Below are 24364 nucleotides of genomic sequence, written 5' to 3'. Positions count from 1 at the left end.
CCCCCCACACACACACACACCCTTCTGGAAGAGTGGAGCTTCTCTGGAGCGGAGACGACTCAGCGGGACCAGCAGCAGTGTAGAGGTTAATGGGCCCACTGAGATTAAGTACAGGTTGAGTAACATTGAGTTTGTGATACAGATGGCTCTGCCTGAGGATAGGACACATTACTAAATAGGAAGTGCCATGTTTGAAAACAGATTGCATGCATCTTCATTTGGGGAAAGATGTCTTGAATGTATTATGATATAATGTCATTGATATGTGTATTGTTAAAAATGTGTATTTTCATTATCCATTTTTATTTTTGATTATCTTTTAACCTTTACAATGTCAGATAATAATTTAAAAAAGCCCAAGATGATATTATTTACTTTGTCTAAACAAATAAAACAAACTCAATATATGTAAGCTACAATTATATCAATCTGAGAAACAACTAAACTGCAACCATCAGATGTTGTGTTGCCTACTAAATTACTTTGATTAAATACAGTATTATGAATACTGTATTTAAAAAAAAACAATCAGACAAGCTGCCAAAGATACAGATTAAGAAAATAGTCGGGCAGGGAAATTATGGTCAGAGAGATGAAGACAGGCTTGGGGTCCCTGAAGCACACACTCACAGGAGGCTTGTGTTGGTACAGGAGTGCACTGCTGCAGGGCTTGGTGCTGAGCCCATGCTGGGAGTAAAGCTATCCATATCCTGTGGCGCAGAGCTGGCATTCAGCCCAGGCCAATGTAGTATATACTTCATTTTTCTGATTATTTCTTCTTCCCCTGCACTGCAGTTACGCAAAATGTACACAAGAAAGCAGTAAAAGGAGATTTAAAAGTTTAGTTAAGACATATCTATTGATTGAAGAAGTGGAGGCAGACAACATATGTATGTTTGTTCCATTGTGAGATGTGTCCAGAGAGGATGGAAAACATGTTATGGGATGAGAGTATGTAGACATGTAGACCGGTCTTAAAAATGTTGTCAGCCTAAACGTAAGGATGACTGCAATGGTGGAGTTGTCTGTGTGTCTGTATCTGTGTTATGTGTGTGTATTTTGTTGTTTTACATGAGTTGTTATGAAAGGATAGTGTGTGTTTAGTTTTTGTCTTACAATTTTCATTTATAATATGTTATGTGTCTTTCATTATTGCCTTGCCACATTTTCAAGTGAGCTGTAAGGACCTCAGGAAGAATAGCACCTGCAATGCAGGAGCTGAGGATCCTAAATAAACAAACTGCATCTGTACATACATCAGCATGAATGCAGGTGTGGATCTGCTCTATCGGTAACTGGCTCGAACCGTAATGCATAATAATGCATGAAAAGTATAATATTCACGATCTCCCACACTTCGAAGACAATGCTAAATTTCACTGTACATGCAGTCAATAACATTAAAAACTGACAGTAGAGACAGACATGAAAGATGGATAGCAACAATGGTCCATAGCGATATTAAGACCGGGTTATTGCAATTACATGGGCTGTGTGTTACAGAACATGAGGACAAACCCGATTTAATTACTTTCGCTTCTTTTCTCTGTCTCTCCTTGTCAAAGTCTGGAATATATTGAGAGACAGCTGCAAGATCATCTAGACATGAGCCGAGCATGAAAAAATGTGTTCACATGTGGCTTGTGAAGCACATACCTGAGTATGTAAAGCTCTCTATACCATATCTGAAAGAGAATTACAAACTGAAGTCCGGGCAGTGGTATTTCCAAGGGTGTGTGTGTGTGCTTGTGTGAAATCTTACTTCTCTGGCTCTGGTCCCACAATCTGGTGGGTGGAGGGAGCTAGGGATGTGGGGAGCTAAGTAAATGTAGGATGAACGACTGGCGTAACCATAACAACTGAAACACCAAGAGCTTGCATTTAGGCCCATTCAATACATTTGCATTAATATCATCATCAAAAGCCACCAATCAAGACACATTTATTGGTATGCAAACAAATCTACACTATAGAAATGCACCTGTGGGTATAAAAGATTTAGACAAGCTACTATGAAATGGATTTAAGCATTCAGATATAACCAGGCTGCTCTTTAAAAACCCTCAGACAGCCAACCTGCAGGTACACACACAAACACACACACACACACACACACACACACACACACAAACACAAACAAACCCTTGTTATATATTTTACTTTGGCACCATCCATGACATAATTATCAATGATGGGTGAAATGTGCAGAAGGCGAAGGCTTTACTTACCTGGATCTAAAGCTGTAGAGAGCAGAGTTACGGCGATGCATCTTCACCTGGTAACGGGTTACACTGATCATTTGACTGTGGCCAGAATAAAGTCAGCCCAGCTCAGACACTGTCTAGTTCCAGGGTTTAGCTCAGTCATAACCTCAACCAGACTTCTGATTCAGTCTGTTTATGCACATGAATGGTTGGCTTCAGAAAGCAGGACATGTGGTGGAAACATGTTTACTGCTAAGGACCGGGTTTTTAAGTATGACGTATTGCCAAAATGAAAGGTGGGTAAACTACAGTCATTGTCAGTGAATACAAAATAGGAAAGAAAAGTTTACTAATCATAACTTTTACTGACTAACTAACAACATAATGAGGCTAGGAACAGGAAGGAGAACACTGAGTGAGAGACAGGCAGAGAAGACAAAGAGAGGTTACAAGAGGATGTTTCATGGAGGCAGGGGGCAGGACGGGGCAGGGGGGGGGTTACCATCCACAGCTGGAGCAACAGCTCCACCTGGGGCAGAGCAGGGATAATACATAAGACCTGACTTGATCTGACACACATTTGCCACTAAGTTCCAAGGTAATATTACTATTTTGGGAGCAAAGAGACAAATGAAACCCCTCTCATGGAGTCTGTAATGTCACACTGAGCTGAAAAAAAGAATTGTGACTTTCCTTAAAGAACTTATGTTATACTCCTTTTCAGCTTCATATTTGTACTCTTGGGGTATACTAGAATAGATTTACACATCATGTTTCTTATGCTACCCGTTGCTGCAGTACCTCCACACTCTGAGCTCTTGGCCCTCCTTCCAAATTGGCCAAGTCTGCTGGGATTAAAAGTATTGACATCACTAATTGAGGAGTTTCAAACAGAAATGTGGGTGTGACGTTTCAGGCAGTTGAGAAAAAGTGCTGTCATTTATTACATACTCAAAAAACTATAACACACTAAATGATGATTAACTAAAAAAGCATAACAGGGACTATATAAATAAGTGAAAAAAGCTAATCTAATTGGTTTGACAAGGGCTACTGTCTTATAAATTATGTTTTGGGCATTTTAGGCACAATCTACCAGGTGAGCTACCCAGGCGCTCCTTCATTTTGCTCAAATCAATTTAGTGTTAAAGACAGAAAACATCCTTCTATGCAAGTAAACTATCAGAAACCTGCACATTAAAAGGTGCCCTACCACACAAAAGTTTTTTTTTTCTTTTTAATAAATATGTTAGGTCCATATGTATTTGTGTCATGTTGTGAATGTGAAGATGAACTGCTACCTCCTCTGTCAGCTCTAGCCACTGAAAACAAATGAGCAGAGAAATCAGGCCGATTACAAAAGCTGGTCAGTCTGACGTCATGTTGACTGAGCTCATTACTATTCATGAGTTCGCCCAGTTGCACTGGGTAAAGGATACTGATAGCCAGGCTCTCGTTGGATAGCTGTTAGCCAATGAGAATCAAGCAGCTTAGCTCATTGAATATTAATGAGAACTGGCAAAAATCAAGCTAAGTCTTACTGCAGGCTTTCTATACCACACTAGAATGGCTTGAAACAAGGTGACCAAGGCATTTTTCCACAAGAAAATGTTACATGGTAGAACTTTAGACAATACCACAATGTAATGAAATACATGTGGCAGGGCAACTTTAATCTCTCCCTCCTCCCCTCTCTCCTCCCACACATTTAGAACACACTGTTTTAACTTTAGCACTTTTATGTGTTTACCAACCTTTACTTTTACAACAGCCATTAAACACTCACCTATGAGTGAGACGTTAATATAAAATTAATCCAAAGGAAAATGTATTTTATTACAGGCTCTTGATCTTCTCCACCTCATAAGAGTTCACAGCTTACACACACAAGAACAGATTTATGCAAACAAGAGCACACATCCCTGTGCCTAGAACACACATACAGTATGTACATTCCTAATATGTATCCATGGATGTGGTTGTTGCTCCTATGATTGCTTTTTCCATCCATGACAGATAGAACAGCTGTCCTCAGAGAGAGAGAGAGAGAGACTGGCAACCATTCATTTATGGACTGTTGCTTTAGAAGAGAGGGCAGGCAGCCTCTGTGCCAACCTGGACGGAGGCCACCATTCTGAGGCAAAATGGATGAGCTGGATCTAATAGGCTTTAATATCAGCAAAAACACATTGATGCCAACAACAGACCATGACACAAACATACGTAGCTGCCTCAGTTGCCTGCCCGGTGAAAAAAAGCCACAGGACACATGTGCCAGAAGCCAAAAGCCTCAAACCAAGACTGATGAGCATAACCACTGGCCTTACTTACAGGAAATACTATAACTACACCCTAATTAAATTACAGCATACACACTGACGATTTCAAGTTGTTTCACAACAGAAAGGTACATTCACTGACTGAATGCTAACATTATTTACTCTCAATATTTGTAACCAAAATACACTGAATGCATCATGAAGTCCTGATAAACATGCTTTTCAAAAAATATTTGCAAAACTTTTTTTCTAATCTGCATTGCTGACATTGGCTAGTGGTTGTCTTTATGTTCTTCCACTCTTTTATTGATACCATTTACACCACATTACTACATCCAACTGTGAAAATGCATGCTTTTAATTTCCTACACATGACCAGAATGCTTGCTGAATGTCCTAAAACATTTAATGTAGGAGCTGAATAGGCCTTAGTAGCATATCTTAAATAAATTTCAACAACAAAATGTACAAAAATAGATGTAGTTCACCATGGAGACAGGCTTAGTTCCCTGCTTGAATCTTAGCTATTACCCGGTAAATACCATTGCTCCTGCAGACCAAAAGCTCCACAGTGTACCTTTCATGTTCTCCAAAATCACCCTCTAAATATTCCCAACCCTTTTTTGGGGTTGTATTAGACAATGTATGGTGTGTGGGGCTGTGCATGTGTGCATGTGTGCATGTCAGAGGTCTTTGTCATGCCGGGTGCTGGTGATTTGTGATGCCTGTGGATCAGAAGTTGGGGTTTATAGGGGTCAGGGCAGCTTTAGTTGTTCGTACGGATACTGAGTGTGAGAAAGTCCTGACAGCGAGCGCTGGCTACAGCTGATATGTGTCCTTTGGGACTTCCCCTCGGCTGAGGTCACCCCCTTGCACTCCAACACTCATACATCACTGCTGACATCACCACCGATCCTAGCCCAGCCGTCGCCATGGGCAACACAAAAATGAAACAGCATGTGTGTGTCTGTGGACGGCTGGCGTTCAGAGAGATCATCATACTTTATTAGTGTTTTATCGAGTACTCAGTGAGGGGCTACACACCGTCATTCAAAAAGGTAATCATCCATAAGCTTGCATGTTTTATACTGAAATATTAGCTCTGTACCATGTTGTAAATGTTGTTGATGCCTATATTGTGTGTATGTAATACTGAACTCCACAGAATTGTTCAGTTCTAAATTATAAAAAAAGAGTGAAAGTAAAGCATGAGATTAATTTGCAAAGTGCTAATCATTGTGTTGGATGTGTGCCTCTGTATCAGTACTGTACATAAGAGTGTGTATGCCTACGGCCTTTCCTGTCCCCCTGCTGTGTTAGTCAATGCTTGGTATCCTGGGAAGTGGGGCAGCAGTGCCAGAGGTAATCAGAGCTCTTTGTATCCACACACAGCCTGGCTATAATCAGGGAATATTCTTTCTCCAACAATAATAGCTGTAATCCTTTCATGTCAACATGATGTGTAACCTGTGACACGCTCAAAACTCAGATTTTGCTGAAGATTTATACAATATCTGGCCTCTGACCCGTTTCAAAATAGATTTAATGAGCTTTTAAAGCCACATTTCATGAAACCAGCAGGTGTACAGAGAATTACACTGTAGTGTGAGCCTGTAACAACATATCAGACATGCAAGACACTGCACCGGTACAAGTATTCTGTCTGTATGCACCTACCACATACACATCCATATGTACACACACACACACACACACACACACACACACACACACACACACACACACACACACACACACACACACACACACACACACACACACACACACACACACTTTTTGTCACCATCTGTTTTGCTTTCTTGTTAAAAATATATCTAGCATATATCACAGTATGGTTAGGGATGAAAATGGCAAAATATAAGAAGAAAGATGGGGCCTAAGGAGAAGGATGAGTAATTTAATGTTTAATACAACATCCTGTACTTCCCAGACTGAGACGGCAGAATCAACTATTTTGAGAGTCTTGCAAGCCTGTCAAAAGCAATCAGGCTGTAGACTGAATAGCTTTTGAGTAAACTGCAGATCAGTTGCAATGGCGATAATATGGGTGCCACTGGCACGGCCACTCAATGAACATATATCACTGCAGAAACATTCTTTACTCTCTGCCTAATTCAAGAAGAGATTATTTACAAATAATTTGCTTGCTTGCACTAACAAATAAAAACGTACTGCCATGGTTTGTTTTGTATACGCTTGTCCTACTTAACTTGATTTGAAGACTGATATTTGGATTACATTTGCATGCAGCCAAGTTAATGACAGATTAGTCTGAAATTGTCCAGAAGCTGGACAACATTCACAAATATGTCTCAGCAATGTCTAACGACGGACTTCCTCTGTAATTGGAACCAACTGTAGCAATGAGGCAGAAATCTCATGAAACTCTTCATGGTTGGACCTTCAGCAAGGATGCTAATGATGATATGACAAACCCCACAAGGTGTTTAAACGTCCAACAGCTGATTTGATGTATGCAGCTTTGTTTCTACACATATGACAAAGCACATAACTGTGTTTCCTTGTGTGCAGCCCTACAGTGTATGCCACATCAGCACTAACCAGGCCCACCCCCCCTCAGGTGCTGCAATCTGTCTTGCAGGGTGTGAACTGACTATGACAAATCTCTGATTCAAGGCAATGGAGGTGTGTGTGTGTGTGTGTGTGTGTGTGTGTGTGTGTGTGTGTGTGTGTGTGTGTGTGTGTGTGTGTGTGTGTGTGTGTGTGTGTGTGTGTGTGAGTGTGTGTGAGTGAGTGAGGCGGCATGCATGTGTCCTGAGATAAGAGCAGAAACATAAAAAGAGCAGGTCGGGGATCAAAAACGTGAGATGGATAATAAGGTGCTGCTCTGAGGACTCATTTGTCCTAAAATAAAAAAGGCTGGATGAATGAGAAAAGTGAGAAGTGAAGAGAAAGAGAGGAGGATCAGTAACATCCCATCTGCGGTCCTTGCATATGTATTGAGTCCAGCTCACAAAGCTAAGAGGACGTGTTCTCCTAACACATACAAAGACAGTATAAAAATACCCCAGATGGCTGCCATGTAGCATACTTTGACTCATCAATACGGTTGAGTTTTAGTGAATTTAATTAATCTGCTAAACAGTTTTTTCTTCTTTTTACAGATTTTCACTTTATTATCATTTAGTGTGTATGTTGTAATATATGTATTACATGTTACAGACTTTAACAGACTGTTTATTGCGAGGGTCTTAAAGACTGTTTCAATGCTTCCCACATTTATTTATATTCATTTATACATTAATTGTGTCCCACTGTGGTGATTTATTTGTCATCAGCCTTGGTGTTGTTCCACCTCTGTCTGATTCTCTATTTGACATTTTTGTGCACACTGTTGACATCACCGCCGAGTGAATACTATTACCCCAACCAAAACAAACTAGAGCTTTGTTACCCAGTTAAACACATTTCACTCATTACTCTAGTTTGTTGGCTGAAACATACTGTACAGTACAGCGCTTTTTGTGCGAAAGGATGCTCAATCATTGGCTGTGGTGTCTGGGTCTGCCTAGTGACATCCTGATACTGAACACACGTTATTTCATGACATATGTTTTATTGAAAGACACACTTACAAAGCTAAAACTAATTACGTGCAAGACATTTACAGGAGATGTAATAGTATTAACGCCGATCTCAAGTCACAAAGAGAGGCTATTCAGACAGTAAACCTTCAGCAGTGACAGCATCATCATCGCTGCTCGCCTATAAATCACACAAAGATGCAGGCTTAGCTCGTAGCAGCTAGAAATAAACTGAAAAGTAGCGTTACAGACAGACACGGACCAGCTGCACTGACAGAAGGAGATGGCTGAATTAGACATGCACATATGGCAGAAACTGCACAGTCTAACCATTCCTGGGAGGCTGAAGAGGAAATAAAGGCCGGTGTTTTTATCACTGTCCCAATCATAGCCACCCCTCCGCAGATCACACTCACTGCATAAGAACCTCAAAAACAGATGTGAGCAACACTTTCGCCCTTCTGAATCAGTGTGTGTGTCCATGCTGCCTCGCCTTTTGCATAACGCTAATGATGTCAACACACACCTGTTGCCATGCCACTTAGCCCTGCCCTTGCATGAACAAACAGGCACAGGAGTGGCTGCCCAGCTCTGGCAGAGCATTGCAACAACAGCTGGCTTGTGCAGTTTCATCTGGCAGAGAAAATGAAAAAGCATAGAGAAGTAAAGGCCAAGAGATTCTCTTTAAAGTAGAGCTTTTCACTATAGTTTCAACTTTAGGGAGTCTCATTAGAGTCTCGCTATGGACAGACTCTCAGTGATGAGCCAAAGGTAGAAGAGAGTAAAGAGACTGACAGATAACAAGAATTGCTCTGACAGCTAGAGCCTGGGGGGGACAACTCACGATGAAAACTCTACATGCTACGGTCAAAGCCCTTCACGAAGCATCAGCAGTCTCCTCTCTGAGCTAAATACTAAAGCAGCATATGAGGCAGTTCAATGGGCTCAATGCCTGCTTCACTGTCAGCGGCATCTCTATTAGTATGCATGTTTCAGAGTGTGTTCAAATACATGGATTTGGATATGTGTGCATTTATGTCCACGGGGGTATTTGCGTTTTATGTGCACATTTGTGAACTTAAATATGTCTTTGTATGTGCGCAAAGGAGTGCTTTCCGTCTGTGCATACACCATTTGTGTTTCCTCTCACACAGTGGGCATTCACAATGACATTGTGAGGTTTTTCTTCCTGCGTTGGGGGAAGTCTAACAAGGGAACTCTGGCCTATGCAAACTTCCTTTCCTCACCATTTCTATCCTTCTCTCTATAACCCCATTCCACACCTCCGTCCTCCCTCCCTCCATCCGCTCCCTTGTTCCTTGACAGCTGGTGGGGAGATCCAGATGTGAAGGGGGACTTGGACAGGAAAACGAAAGGGAGAGAGAGGGAGAGGGAGAGAGAGAGAGAGAAGTCTACATCCCCTTAGTGACAGACTCCATTGTCCAAAACCTTTTGGACAAGTCTTTAGACACATACACACAAACAATTATGCATGGCAAACAATGGAGTCCCTCTAGATGACAAGGCCAGATTATGTATATGTGTCTGTGTGTGTGTGTGTGTGTGTGTGTCTGTGTGTGTGTGTATGTGTTTGTGTGTGTGTGTGTGTTTGTGTGTGTGTGTGCACACATCTGGCAACAAAGCAAATCAATGAACAACATTGCAGGAGATTTGGTGTTGATATTTAGTTGGCTTATTTACTCGGGGTCTTGGCCAGGCATGGGGCCATTGTTCTTGTTCAGCTAGCAGGGAGAAGAAAATCAATAAGGACGTGAAAGACTGATGACAAACAGTGATGCAGTACCATGCCAGCGTCTCTTACTCATTTATTCAGTTTTTCTCTCCCTCTGTCTCGACTATATTTACATTTTCGGGTAGGAACACAAAGAAAATTATTAAATTTGACTGACACACATAAGCGCATTAAGATGGTTGCAGACAGACAGGTACAACACATGTACACACACCCACATAGCCTGTGTATTAAGTTAAGAGAGTGAGTCAGCAAAAATGGAGCTAGTCAGTCAGAAACAAGAGGAGAGCTAGAAAGGCTCTCACTACCGGAGCGTTTCTCTCGCCAACATATGACAAAAGGTTCTTTCCGTTCTTTGCACAGCTTTCCAACTTCACTATCACGTTTTGAAATCTCCTACTGCAAATCCCCTCAACATTTATCAAGCTCATAAAACGTAAGGCGAAACTCTCTGGCAGGGCAAACAAATGAATGAGACAATTCTTCACCCCTGACAAAAAAAACAAAATTTAAATGTCAGTACTCACGACGAGCCAGCTCAAGTATTTCCCTGTCGATCCTTTCTGCAGGGCTAACACAGACTAAGTCTTTGGGAATGGGAGCAACAAGTAGTGTACAGTGGAGAACAATGCATGTCTGCCGGAGCGCAGCAAAGTGTAAGCAGCGGAGACACAGAGAGGTCCAGTCATCGGGCTGCTGCTCACATGGGACAGGGAGAGGAGGGAGGGAGGGAGGGTTAGCCATAGGATAGTCTACAGTAACTGGGATTTGGCAGGAGGGAGGGCTCTCATCCTTCGCTCCACGTCTTGCTCTTTTTTCCCCCTTGTTTTCAAAAATGGTTTAGCAAGTCTCGCATTTCTTGCCCATTTTAAAATGGACTTGGTCTGGCCTTCCTTTCTCGGTCCCCTCCCCTTTCTGTTGCTATCTCGCTTCCGGTCTCTTTTGTTCTCACTGTCTCTCCCACACACACACACACACACACACACACACACACACACACATACACACACACACACACACACACACACCCATGTAGCATCTCTTTGTCGCCTCTTGTTAAAAAGGTGTCTTTTTCTGTAAGAGTCAAGAATGTTGTGCTCCACCTAGACACACCTAAGTAGTGCAGACAAGGCTAAAATAAGACACACACATCCTGTTTACTCGCATATCTACACATACAAAGTGACCCAGCTGGCAGTACATCTCCTATTGACTCATTTGTCTGTAATGGTCATACATACAATCACAGAAATAGAGCATAAAATTACAGGGCTCGCAGGTTTTGGATCCCTCTCGTTCTCTCCCTCCCTGATGTCACTCTCTTTTTCTGCCTTTTCGCTCAAAGGCTCTAATTCACAAGTGGCCCAGCTACCACACTGTACTGGGGAAAAGGAAGCAAAGCAAGAAGAGAGTTAGAGAAAAGAGTAACCTGATACAGCTAAAAGCAACAATTATTGGAATGAGTCACTCAGCAGTGATTTTTTTTTTCAATGTTAAGGAGAGGGAGAGAGCAACCAAAGAAGAAGAGGTTGGAAGAAACCATCTCATTTTGGAACACTGCTCCTCCTGAGGACTGACTGAGGTCATGGGAGAGGAGGAAGGAGAAATGGGGAAAAATAAGAGAAAGAAACCAAGCAAGGGGATGGAGGGGCAGGAGAGGACAGAACAGACATGGGCTTGGATAGATACCAGAGGAACTACTCCTCATCCCAAATCCACCCTCCAGGACACGGCTTGCTGACAGAACCAAATAACATATAGGGAACACCACTCTTCCAGACCTGGGGGTGATGGTGAGCAGACACTTAAACACTGGAAAATAAGAAACAGATTATAGATGTACAAAACACACAACCTAGTAACTCAAAATATTGTTTAGCCACAACCAGAGTTGACATGCAACTCCTAAGAAATCAAATTCAGTGATAAAGATACCATGTAAAAAAGCTAAACTCTGATTGGTCCGCTTGGCCTGCTTGTGTTTGCTTCCAGTTTCCAATGCTGGTGGAGACTGCTGACAGCATGAAGCAAGAAAAACCTGAGTGTAATAGCTTCATTTTTTGTATTTTTGTAATTTAGCAAAAGCTATTTCTAGGGCAAATGTCCTCCTTTCTGCAATTGTTGTTCACAAAGTCTAAGAAATGAGAAAAATATGACTACTTACTGTAGGCCTCTTTTTCCAAACCGACCAATTCGTTTTTTGCAAGCCAGCCAGCAAAGCCACTCCCAGTGCAAACCTGTATTCCCTTGATTTTCCTTTGGGTATCTAATTATTTAATCAATGCATTAGAAGAACTGCAGTGTTCAAATCCTAAACTTAACACCAAATGCCCGTGTTGCGTCAAATTGTATTGAACATAGCTCAACTGTAAGATGCTGTTAAGGCTTTGTGCAGCACTCACTGCAGCTCCATCTGCAGTGCAGCGAGACGCGTTTCAAAGAAGCATTGTCCAAACAGTCTGAATACAGTGATATCAGTCCATGGACACACTCTGGCCAACCTGTATATCTTTAGGATAAACTAATATTACAGCTGACCTGCATCCTGTTTAGACCTGCTGTCACAACATTTAGAGAAGGAAACAGAGCGAAGGTTCATGTAAACAAGCAGTGGAGGAATTATAAAAAACATTGCCAAAAGAGACTCAAGGATGTGCAGAGAGCTCAAAATGTATAAACAGGCAGCATATAGGCGTGTTTACACATACTGCTGAGGGAAGATCGAGAAAATGCGGTCAACGTTCTTTGTTCGAGTGGCTGGACAGCTCATATCCAGTGTATCCAGCCACTGAATAGGCAATTTCCGATACTAGAATAAACAAGAGAATTTTTCATATTTTTCAGTAAGGGTCAATAGATACACCACAGGGCTGCACAATAACACGTTATGAAAAGTGGGCCTTATGTGTACACGCACACAGAGGCAGACGCATCAAATGTTTATTACAGCCGTCTATGCAGCACGGAGTTTGCTGTCTGGCAGTTTCAGAAACATCAGAGTCCATGTGCTGTTGTTGCTGGAGGAGCACATTTTTAACAGTGCTTATTTTAGAAGAACAATGATATTTCACACCGAGAATATTTCACGTGAATATTGTTTTCTGTAATTACATCACTGCGGTGTTACTTTGCATAATTTAGCATATGATTTTGTTTGTAAATGATGATTTATTGGTCTACATTAAGCTCTAGGTCTCTTTCTTTCTTACACTCTCACATAGGAATCAATTAGCAGAATGTCAATAGCCATTACATTTTTTTCTCCACAAAGCACCATCCTTGTTCCTCCGGAGGGAAACAATCAACCAACAGACACAAATTAACACTAAACAAGAGTACATTTCTAAAGTCTGATCATCAACTTGCAACAAAGGGAAGCAGGGGCAGCACCAGAGAGAGAGAGAGAGAGAGAGAGAGAGAGAGAGAGAGAGAGAGAGAGAGAGAGAGAGAGAGAGAGAGAGAGAGAGAGAGAGAGAGAGAGAGAGAGAGACTGAGACTGTCTTTGTGTGTGTGTGTGTGTGTGTGTGTGTGTGTGTGTGGGTAGTGTGCGCTTGTGTTTGTCCAAAGAATTTATATCTGGGTTTGTGTGTTTATGAAAAGGTCAGGAGAAGTTAGTTAACTGGACTACAATACATATGAGAAGTGTTTAAAAAGAAGATGAAAATAATAATAAAATGCATTATACTTCTGTATATTCCTAAGGAATGACCCAGTTTGAAAGATTATCCCAATATCCCCCGCCCTCCCAGAGCAAGGGTCAGGCCAGCCAGTCAACCTAGCAACCCCAAACATTTTCCCAATACTAATCACTGGATATAACTACACACACGCACGCACGCCTCTCCCTTCACCATCTGCTAGCCAAGACTGGGTAATGACTCTGAACACGGAAGGACAGAGACAGAGGACATGGGAGGCTTCAAAGCTTTTCAGAGACAAAATGGGAGAGACTTTCATAACATTTCCATTTACAGTAAATGCCTATGCACACCTGTCAGGTTTTTAATGTAGCAAAGGACTTTTTGACAGCTCAACCATGCCTGAAAAATTGTAAAGCATTTATGAATTTTAAACAAGTGCCGGTTAAAGAATTTAGCAGCAACATCACATTTACAGCAATTTATATGCAAATGTGTAACAAGTGGCAGCACACAGGATTGGAGAAGAAGTAGCGTTCACTCATTGACTTAACTGACCTGCTACACCAATATAGACTCATATGAATGAGCTACCACCCTCCACCTCCACAAACACACCTACTGTATATGAACAGTGCTTACAAAACACTACATGTCAAGGTGAGTCATAGATTTACTTTTGAAGGCTTGATCTCAAAGGTAATTTTCTTGACCCCACTGAAAGATTTGTAGCATTCGGTCACTAGATGGCAGTAAACATCTGGGCTTGCCTACACACTCTCATACACACACAAACACTCACATACACACACACACACAATACTGGCAGGCATGCCAGAACGGGGAGTGAGCGTGATGAAAGACCACAGTAGAAAGCAGACAACCAGACTCAACCGCAGAGCACGTAGGACTGAGGGTTAGAGACAAACAGTCCAAGGCTCTCTCTCACAAAGTATCACTACACACCACAATGTACAAGTTTACAGGTCCAAAGGAAGAGCAGACATGCATATAGCCATAGCCATAAAAGCGGAGGTTATTTTTTGCCTATCTACGCCAGTAGATCAGACTGGCAGTTGTGGGGAAGTGCTCTTGTTCTCTTTGAGTGGCACCAGCAAGCTTGGCAGTAAAATGAAATGAACAACCGCTCTGTATTCCATATTGGTATCATTGCTGCAGGGTATGTGGGGGCTGGTTGTGTGTTCATGAAGAGAGACAGGCGAGCTGGAGGAAGCAGAACGGCATTAGATTTAGCCTGGGGGGGTCGAGAAGCCACAATGCCTGCGCTCGCCACATCAGGCCGCATTCCCATGGAATTTGGTACAAACAATCATGTCAAAAGTGAAACATATGTAATATCCGTAATACTGCTTTAAGCTCCAATAATTTAATACAAACGCAACGTTTCAACCCTACTGAGTCATTTATTTATTAATTTCTTTCCCTGAAGAAGACCCAATAAGGACAAAACGTTGCCTTTGTATTCAATTATGGGAGCTTAAAACAGTGTGGTGGACATTACATATTTTTTAATTTAGTATTTCTCATTTGTCCTGCACCTGCCAGTAGGTGGGATGTGCACACAATTACTTAATGTGCCCATCATGAAATATAATAATGTTGGTGCTGAACTGATTTTTCATAGAGCAGCGTTATCATCTTCAAGATTTTTTTTCTTTTGTTTTATAACCAAATACCTGCAAAACTAATGACATTTCCATTAGTCTTCAGCTTTACTTTGTGGTCAGCAGTAAAAAGCAAATAATAGCATGCAAACACTAAGCAACGATGGTGAACAAGTGTGAACATTATTCCTGCTAAACATCGGCAGGTGGGATTCTTATTGTCTCTATCACTGCTGTGCTCAAATACTGTACACATATTTCCTTTCAAAAAACTGTAACTTCTTTTTGAAAATGCAAATCCTAGCATGTAGTTCAGCTCCATTTGAGCTAAGCTTGGCTAATCAAACTGAATGCAGCAGGCATGTTGGTCGGTCACTGAGTAACTAGTAAACACAATCTTAAAATGCCTCGTAAGTCTAACCATCCATTAAAATGTGGACACCAAAACCATGAATTCCACACTATTAACTGTGCTGAGGGTTAGCATGGACATGCCTGTTTACAACGTTGATCCAATGGGGTTGGATCCACTTCTCAGCCTCCACTGTCCTTTTCCTCCTACATTCTAGACAGGACTCTGAATGACAACTAACTCTTTTTATTTTAATATATAGAACAAGAAATGTATCCTAAATTCACTGTTGGCAATGTCACCTGCTCTCATCCAACAGAACCCGGGGATTCTGGGGCCTTCTCACCTACAGTAAATCACTACAATCTTTCATTTGTGCATACTCCATGTTATAAATCTTCATTGTCCACATCATCCTCCTTTTTCTTTTGTCTCACTCCCCCTCGCAGCTAAAATCACAGGTTTGGGGCCAAGCGGTCCAGTCCAGAGTAGCAAAAATCCACAGAGAGAACCGATGATTGCCTGTGATTACAGTCTGTATCCTCCTCTCCCTCCAACCATCCCCTCTGGGCTCATCTGGCTGGGCCTAGCTGAGGCACCCCTCTCCACGCTCGGATCATTAACTGGAGAGAGCCGGAGCGAGGAAAAGCTCACCGGGGGAGGTGCTGACACGTTTCCTTCACCTTGACATTGCCTGGCGGTTACAGCATTCATTTTGCAGTAAAGTGCGGTTCTGGGAGGTGAGAGTCTTGTGAATCAAGGGGTTTTGATACATAAAAGGTCTCTGAGTGAGGGAGTCATATTCCCTCAGCCCTTGCTGTTCAAAGTGCTTGCAACTGTTGAAATGTGTGTCAATGGAAGAAGTGTGACACAGTCACCGTGAGTTTGCAAGGTAGAGAGAGAAGCTGTGAATCTATGGGAATTTATGTGTGTTTGTTTGCTGAGTGAGCGTGGTCAGTCTACAGAAAAGGTGTAGTATGGTTTGAGTATTTGCAGCGAACATAAAAACACACACTAGCCTGAGCCTTATCACATGTGCTGACACAGCTGATCAATCAGTCATAGTAGATATAGACGTGCAATGTGACTGTCTTTTCACATTACCCGTCACTGACCGCCTATCTGTCAGCTGATGACCAAGATCAAACACTCAAATGTCACTCTCCATGAAGAGCCATACACGACAACATGTCCAACTCACTCCTTCAACTTAGAAAGTAAGAATTCATTTTTCTTTGCACATACTTTATAAAACACGCAAGCATTTGTATGTGAGGTATTGCTGTATGGAATACACTATATTGGCTATGTGAGGCAGCCGGGTGTGATAGTAACCTGTATACTTGTACACTCGACAGTTTTCACTGTGTGTCAGCCACAATCCAGAGGAATGATCGACAGCTGCCTGTGGCTCTTTTAAATATAACTGCTGAATTAACTGTGTACTGCCTTAAGAGGTGCCTGTGATCCTCCCACCTCTCATTTGCCTTGTCCCTCTCTCCCTTAAGGGTGTTTAGGTAGGGTAATGGTGAGCTGCCGTCGGAGTGGCTGGTCCTGACGTGTGCTTTTCCTCGGCTGTCTGGGGATTTGAGCCCAGCCAGCCGTGCGTAATTAAAAGCGCATAAAGGAAGATCAAGCTCTCTGCCGCTCTATCTATTCAAAAATGCCTCAAGGCTGAACCCGCTCCATATCGTGCTCTGTCAAGCTCCAGGGAACTCATTTACTAAAATGTTCAATACCTTTATCCTTGATTTTGATGAGAATGACAGTGAATAGAATCTCATCTACAGAGTTCACATAATGAGGGCAGTTTTTTTAGAGGTTGATATATGACAGAAAATATGGTATGTCTAGGCAAACCATTAAAAGTAATATTTGAAAAAATGTACTGTATACACATGTATATGGTTCAGCAAAGCCCAAAAAGATGAATATATGATGCAAGAAAATGAAGAGATTTGGTCAAACAGCCTTTGCGAAGCTTTCTCCTCGTACAGCCCTTTGTGTTACATAAGGAAGTGGGAATCCCTGCCACAGGTGCGCTGAGCAGTAGTAGGTCAGTCGTCTTTCACTCAATTATTATTGCCAGTTTCCGTTTCAACCCCACTGCTTTTCATCATGTTGTGAAGGCTGTATAAAATCCACACATCACTCAATTTCTCACCTTGCTTCACTATTTCTCCTCACATTTCCAGCCTCTTAGACAAGGCTCAACAAATAATGTGGTCTATCGAATTACTGTATTAAATGTACAAGCACTTTCTATCGAACTTATTGGTGTCAACAACGGCACTGGGATACATCTTAATTATGGTTTAACTTGATATGGTGACAATTTAACTTGCCCAGTTTGAGGAAAGTGTGTAAAACCGCCTTTAGCTGAAATAATTTGTTTAATTGTAATTCCCAGGGGTTGCCAACTTAAAAATTGCTCTATCACTGTGCATGATTCTGATGAATAGATGATGCTTTCACAGCGCATACAGTATGAGCGCTAAATCTAGCAAAGACAGGACGCATGCGTCTTGGAACGCTGCGCGAGTCTCTTTGCCAGTCAGTGAATCCGTTTTAATCTTCACTTGCCTCTGTCTCAAATTAGTAATTCAGTTTCTCTTCATGAGAACAGCGGGGCATGCTGTTTTACCCCCTGAAGAGTATTCATATCGGACCAATAACACAAGTTCAAAAATTCAATTCTCACCTCCTCTGGCAGGCAGCTTTCTTGTTACAAATCTGATTATTTGCACCCACGGTGAGCAAGGAGGCACGCTAACGTCAATGTGATCGACACTTCTCGGCAGCTGCTGGAGGAAATAAGGGAGAAGCAGAAGCTCAAACTGCTGAGGAGTGATTACATAGAAGTAAGAGGTAAGATGCAGTTCAGCTTTGAATGAGTGCTGACTTTGGTTGTAAAATTCTTCCACAATGTTGGCAGCAGTATACGTGAACTATGTATACCCTCAAGGCTTTCCCAGAGAGAGGAGCTCACAGACAGAGGAAAAAAATGTGTATTAAATAACCAGGGGTAGACCACAGTTAATGATGTGTTGCATATTCCGCAGACACAGTGATTGTTCATTGGTAAAGCCTTGGGTTTGGAAGGTATGGTGGTTAAGGCTGCAGTTGAACATGGATATGATGGTTGTTGGGATCTATTCTGGGGTGACTGACATTTTGTTTTCTGTCAATGGACTGTAACACAACTAATGGATAAAAGTACCAGGAAATGACTCCAACGGTTCTTGGAAAACGGTTTGAGGTTATATTTGAAATTACAGTTTTAATAAATGCAGCAATTTATATGAATGTGAGTAAAAGTATTTTTGTGATCTTCACATTAGGTTGCTCAGTTGATTACAATTCAATTCAAAAACAGCATTTTCTCAAAGCAGCCTTCAGGAGATAAATGAGAATTTATAAACCGCTGTTAATAGTTTTGCATTTCTTTAAAACCGAATCGAAGGATATCAACCCAAGGATGTGCAATCAATGTATATTTATGAGTGTAATGTGATAGCCATTTAAAATAATCAATATTTACTGCCTTACTGATAACCAAGGCTGCTTGTTTATGGCTGCTAAGCTGTGCCCTTGAGGCCTTATTGGAAGGTTTGTTTTGTTGTACATCACTGCACACACACACAGAGTTGCGCATATGCACCTTAACACACCTACACGCACACTGTGTGATAGCCCCACCGGGTCAGAGACCCCATTACCACGACAGGTTCCAATCTTGTCCAATTCTTGCCAGCGTGGGCCCACAGACAAAGCCCTGGCATGGGGTTACACTCACAAAACAGCGGAATATAAAAATTACAGGACTGCAGAGAGAAGATGGAAAAAAGGGGGCGAGATTTGCGATTTATGAGTGTGAAGAGGGTGTGCTCCTAGTATGGAATATCAATGTCAGCAATATATATATATATATATATATATATATATATATATATATATATATATATATATATACACACACACACACACAAACACATATATGAACACACACACACACACACACACACACACACACACACACACACACACACACACACAGGTGCAGGTTCATAGACATTTGAAATGAGTAGTTTGAACATGGGAATGCTCTCCAGATGTTTGGTCAAAAAGACTATGTTTGCATTTAAATCCTGCAGTGTGATGACGGCTCTAAACAGTATTCAGCATGGTTTTCTTTTTGACCACAGCGTGTCAAATAAAAAAGTGTTTGCAAGATTTGTTTTTAAAAGCACTGACAAATGACCTACCTTGTCAGTAAAGACTTGTTGGTAGAAAACTGCATTGTAACAGTCTAATTATACAAACCCTTAAGGCCATGGAAAACTTGGATCTTAGCTGTCAGCTAGCCTCCGTGTGATATACATGGACACACCTATCCTGAGCCCTTCTCCTCTCTCACTCCATCTCAGTTCCCCTTGGCTGCCTTTAATTACAGATACAGGGATAATGCAGCAGAAGGCTGACCTGCCAGGAAAGGGGAAATAAGAGTGGTGGTCACAGGATCCAGCAGAGTGCTGGGATTAGAAACGGCATATTCCTGGTGAGCCTGCATGGGCAATGCCGTCACATACACCCCCACCCCTCCCCCCACCACCACGACAGACACTAAAAAAAATTATTGATTGCCATGTCCTCACACAAAAAGAATCAGGCTGGAGGCCCAGGGGCTGCACACATCACCTGAGCTGGAGACGGCTTACCAGAACAGACAAAGTGAACAATGGGATTCTGCCAGCGACCCTTGTTCACCATTATTCAAAGAGAATGAGACATAACAGGTGAGCAGTTGAAATAATTATTAGGCGGTGTAACTGTTCAGGTTAAGCCTCGTATTATTTCAGTGTGGTCTTTTCCCGTGGTTTCTCAAGGTTAATTGATGAGAAATAACGGTTGGTGGAGCTGGGGGTTTGCTGTGTTTGTTGGCGGGATGTTTCGTAACCAGCCCTAAAGCAACCTACTGGCCCAGAAATTCCATTTAATAAAGATTAGCTCTTTTTCTCCGAGACCTCATTCTCCTTCTTAATTAAAAGATGAAGATAAAAAAAATTGGTGGGCTGCAAGTATCAGAAAATATCCCTAGGACTTCTTACACAAAACACAGCTCATCGCCCACATGAAAGGCTGGGACTAATGCATATTTAATGCCAATGGGAAACAGCTCAGATCAGTTCCTTTACTGAGAGCATTGAAAAAACAGAAAATATTGTTACTGTAACCCTCCGCTCCTTGGGCTGTACGAAAGTGTGCAGCACGCCGTGTGTAAGTAGGTATATACCATTCTTGTGTGTGTATATATACTTGTGTATGTGTGTGTGTGTGTGTGTGTGTGTGTGTGTATGCATGTGTGTGTCTGCAGGGGCCTGGGTGGACTGCACCAAGCATGCACAGCAGGACTTAGTTCCTGTGTAAAGGGTAGTAACACAGTGGGGAAACACACATATATCCACACAGTACAACACTGTGGTACCAGTGTCCCAGTTTCATGTAATAGATTCCTTCTTCAAGAGAGAGAGAGAAAAACATGCAGTGGTTTTGAAAGCAGTCATCTTTATTGTCCATGCTTATTGAAAGATTACACTCTGGTTAGTTAAACTATGTATCTAAGAAAGACCAGAGGGGATATTCTAATTTTCCTTTTAACTGAAGCAGAAGTTAACATACCGAAGTGTTAAAATGTTACATTATTTATTTAATTCCCCCTTAAGAATGTTCTTTTGGACCAGCAGTATGTGTCTGCAAAATAGATCCATCTCTTACTAATGGTCATAAAATAGGCCCACATTCTTAATGGATTTTAAAGAAGTGCAGAGTGCATTTCAACTAACCCTAAACGGAAATATTATGTCTGCCATTGTTACCACAATCATCAGGTATCAATCATCAGTATAGTTTTAAAGCTAACTAGCATTACTTTAGTCTGGCTGCCTGTCATATGCATTTACTGCAGAGCAGATAGTATTCCTACAGGGTGTTAACATTAATGTTGGTACAAAATTGGCAAAACTACCTGGGTATTTAGGAATAAATGCTCATATTACAGAGATTACGCTTCTTCGGGAATGTATAGATTACATGACAATCAGGTAGTTTGCGTAGTGTGCCTTAACATTCTCAATTGGAAAAGTAAAAATGAAAGACCGGTGCACGATTATGGCCAAAATGACAATCACAATTATTTTTAACAATTTTGAGACCACGATTAATTATCACGATTATTTTCTGAGTTTAACCACTTTTATAGTGACATAGGCTATCTATAACTGCTTTCACAGAAAATTGTGCTACATTCCTCTTATGTTGAAGTAAATGAAAATTATCTGAAATATATAGCCTAGGATATATAAAAAAATAAAGTCTTTGAGAAAGCTCCTTCACTTTTTTTCAGCAATAACTGATTAAAAGAGCTAGGGAGAGAGGGGGAGTGCGATGGACGCTACTCACAGAGTGACGGCTGACTCATTATGAATGGGTCCGGCAGGCTCCGTCTCACACGCTATTACTCTACAAACTGAAGTTAGGCAAGGCAAAGCAAGGCAGCTTTGTTTGTATAGCACATTTCAGCAACAGGGCAATCAAAGTGCTTTACACAAACTCAGTTAAAAAACTAAAAACAGATAAAAACAAGTATAAACTGTTAAAAATAAAAACATTAAGACAGATAAAACCCTAACTCACTTGAGACTACCTTCACACTAATTAGTCAATTTTAGTGCTACCTTTCGTGATCACCCTTAGCGTCACTGCCATTCACGACTCTATTTTTAGAGACGTTGTCTTTTGTCTCCTTGGACTCTTCTTCACACTAATTAAGCCAATTTAGTGCTGCCTTTTGTGTCTTCTTAAGTTAGAAGTTAGTTGCATTCAATAACTTTGTGCACCGGTGCGACCAAGGAAAAATGTTAGTTGCACCCTAGAGCCCTGTGAGCTAACAGACACTAACTTGCTCTGGTCACTGCTGTTGTCAAAAAAAAAACACAGACGGCACAAAATGTTGCATTTACAGGTAAACCTGCTATCTGGAATTTTCCTCACGTTACTCTGTCCTCTGTGACTGTCTCCATCTAGAAACTAATCTGGTCGCACGAGGGAACAACTCTGACCGGCACATGATCAGACAGTGGTTTACTAAAGTAGATTGGTTTTCCAAAAAAAAAAAAAAAAAAAAAAAAAAAAAAGGTTCTATGAACAGAATGACGCATTCAAAATATTGCTCTAGCATGCAAATTTGATCGTAAGAAGCCAAAATCATAATTGTAATTAAAATTTGATTAATTGTGCAGCCCTAGGCATGGGTAAGTAAGAAATTAAGATGACTAGAGCTTAAATTTGCAACACATCTCTCATTTCAATGGGCATCATATTTAATCCCTGAGATTATATTATATGAGACTATATTGAATTGATTATGCATCGCTAACTCATGCAAGGTTTATTATTCAGGCAATATGGGAAAACACACCGATGGCTCTTATGTTTTCCTTGATGCATACATCTAGCTTACATCAGCTATATTTTGTAGGTGTTCCTATTTAATTGTCATAACCTACTATTTGCTTGTAATGGTCAATGGACAAATGAAACATCACAACACATTCACTCTCACAGTTATGGGCCATCTATGGAACTGTGTAAGTCCCTGCTGTGTCTGTGTTGCAGTTGCATATGCTGCAGGCACCAGGCTGACAGAGTGCTTTTGTTTTCCTATGATGGCGACTGGCACCATCCATAGAGACAAAGGTTGGACAAAGGGGACCTTGTTCTCCTAGTGGAGTACATAAATCAATTGGAAGGCATGACCAAAGAGACTACGACCGCTCAGAAGGGGCATCCTCAGAAAAATAATGAGCACACCTTGCAACTTGCTGACGTGAAAAGCAGGTATGTTAAGATGCTTACTGTGACATTTAGAAATAGCACACAGAAATGAACACAGCATCCCTGCTCTAGAAAACTGATCAGAGACAAAAAAGTTATCTGCTTGAGTAAGACTCTGGCTCCTCTATCATATTGCTTTGTCTGTAGATGCATGCTGTACACACATGGAATTTCACAGACATGGCATGCATTCAAACCAAAGGGGGAACGATGATCCCACAAAAGTTTTTCAGTCCTTTAAGACCTGGTATCATTAAGACTAGAAGGTCTGGTGTCTGATCTATGTGTCTAATAGACTAAAACCCACTTAAAACTTGTCTTTCTCCGTGGATTCAGATTACTGACTCTCTATTTGTATGTGGTGACAGTACTAATTGCTGAGCTACAGTGCCACCTAGCAGATGTTATGCAGGTTTAATGCAGCACAGCAGGATAGTGGGAACGAGAAGCAGATGGATGCTCGCTATAGATATTCAAGGTCATGGTGCACCAGCATCACAGCTCCTCCAGCAGGTGGCTCTCCTCTCTCCTGGGGCAGCTAGCAATAAAACACGGAGGAACATCTGGTTTTCCAGCGTTGGTGTGTATGCGAGGAAGTGACAAAAAACGCATAGATATAAACATCTGTATTTTCTGGATCAGATTTCCACTCTCCCAGAGTGACTATCAAGCTCCGGCCAGCTCCCTAAGAGAGTAACCGACTTCAATTTCGATACATCAAGCGGACAAAATAAAGATGATAAAACTGCTGCACAAACAGCCTGCCCTTCATTTGATTTAGAGAGAGAAAACAACTAGAACTCTGCCTCACTGTTCAGTGGCAGCAGGCTTTGGCTTGTTGAACTTTACTGTGAATGCAAATCAGAGTGGCTGGAGGACTCTCTGAGCTGCTCCCAAGAGCCGAAGTTGTTGGGAAAACTCCAAAAAGGGCAGACAGGCATGTAATTTTCTCTCTCTTTTTTTCCTTCTTTTCTTTTTTTTTTAGAAATATTACACTCCTTCATGTATATATACATGTAATAACCCCTACAGATCAGTCATGGTACAAAGATAC

The 24364-nt window shown here is 41.5% G+C and overlaps 1 protein-coding gene across 6 annotated transcripts in view; it reads right to left on the bottom strand.

The window, feature by feature from the left end:
* The window catches only part of sash1a (SAM and SH3 domain containing 1a), a 163472-nt gene that overhangs the window by 63004 nt on the left and 76104 nt on the right, over window positions 1-24364 (bottom strand). The window contains exon 1 of one of the 6 annotated variants that reach the window (XM_034900203.1): window positions 10330-10578. The exons of the other annotated variants lie outside the window; for them this stretch is intronic. The gene's annotated coding sequence lies outside the window, so the exon portion shown is untranslated. Of the gene's footprint in view, window positions 1-10329; window positions 10579-24364 lie in introns of those variants that run through there. 6 annotated transcript variants of the gene reach the window in all.

The sequence above is a fragment of the Etheostoma cragini genome, chromosome 18 (genome assembly GCF_013103735.1).
Source record: "Etheostoma cragini isolate CJK2018 chromosome 18, CSU_Ecrag_1.0, whole genome shotgun sequence".
Taxonomy (NCBI): Eukaryota; Metazoa; Chordata; class Actinopteri; order Perciformes; family Percidae; genus Etheostoma; species Etheostoma cragini.
This window is presented reverse-complemented; position numbering and strand designations above follow the sequence as displayed.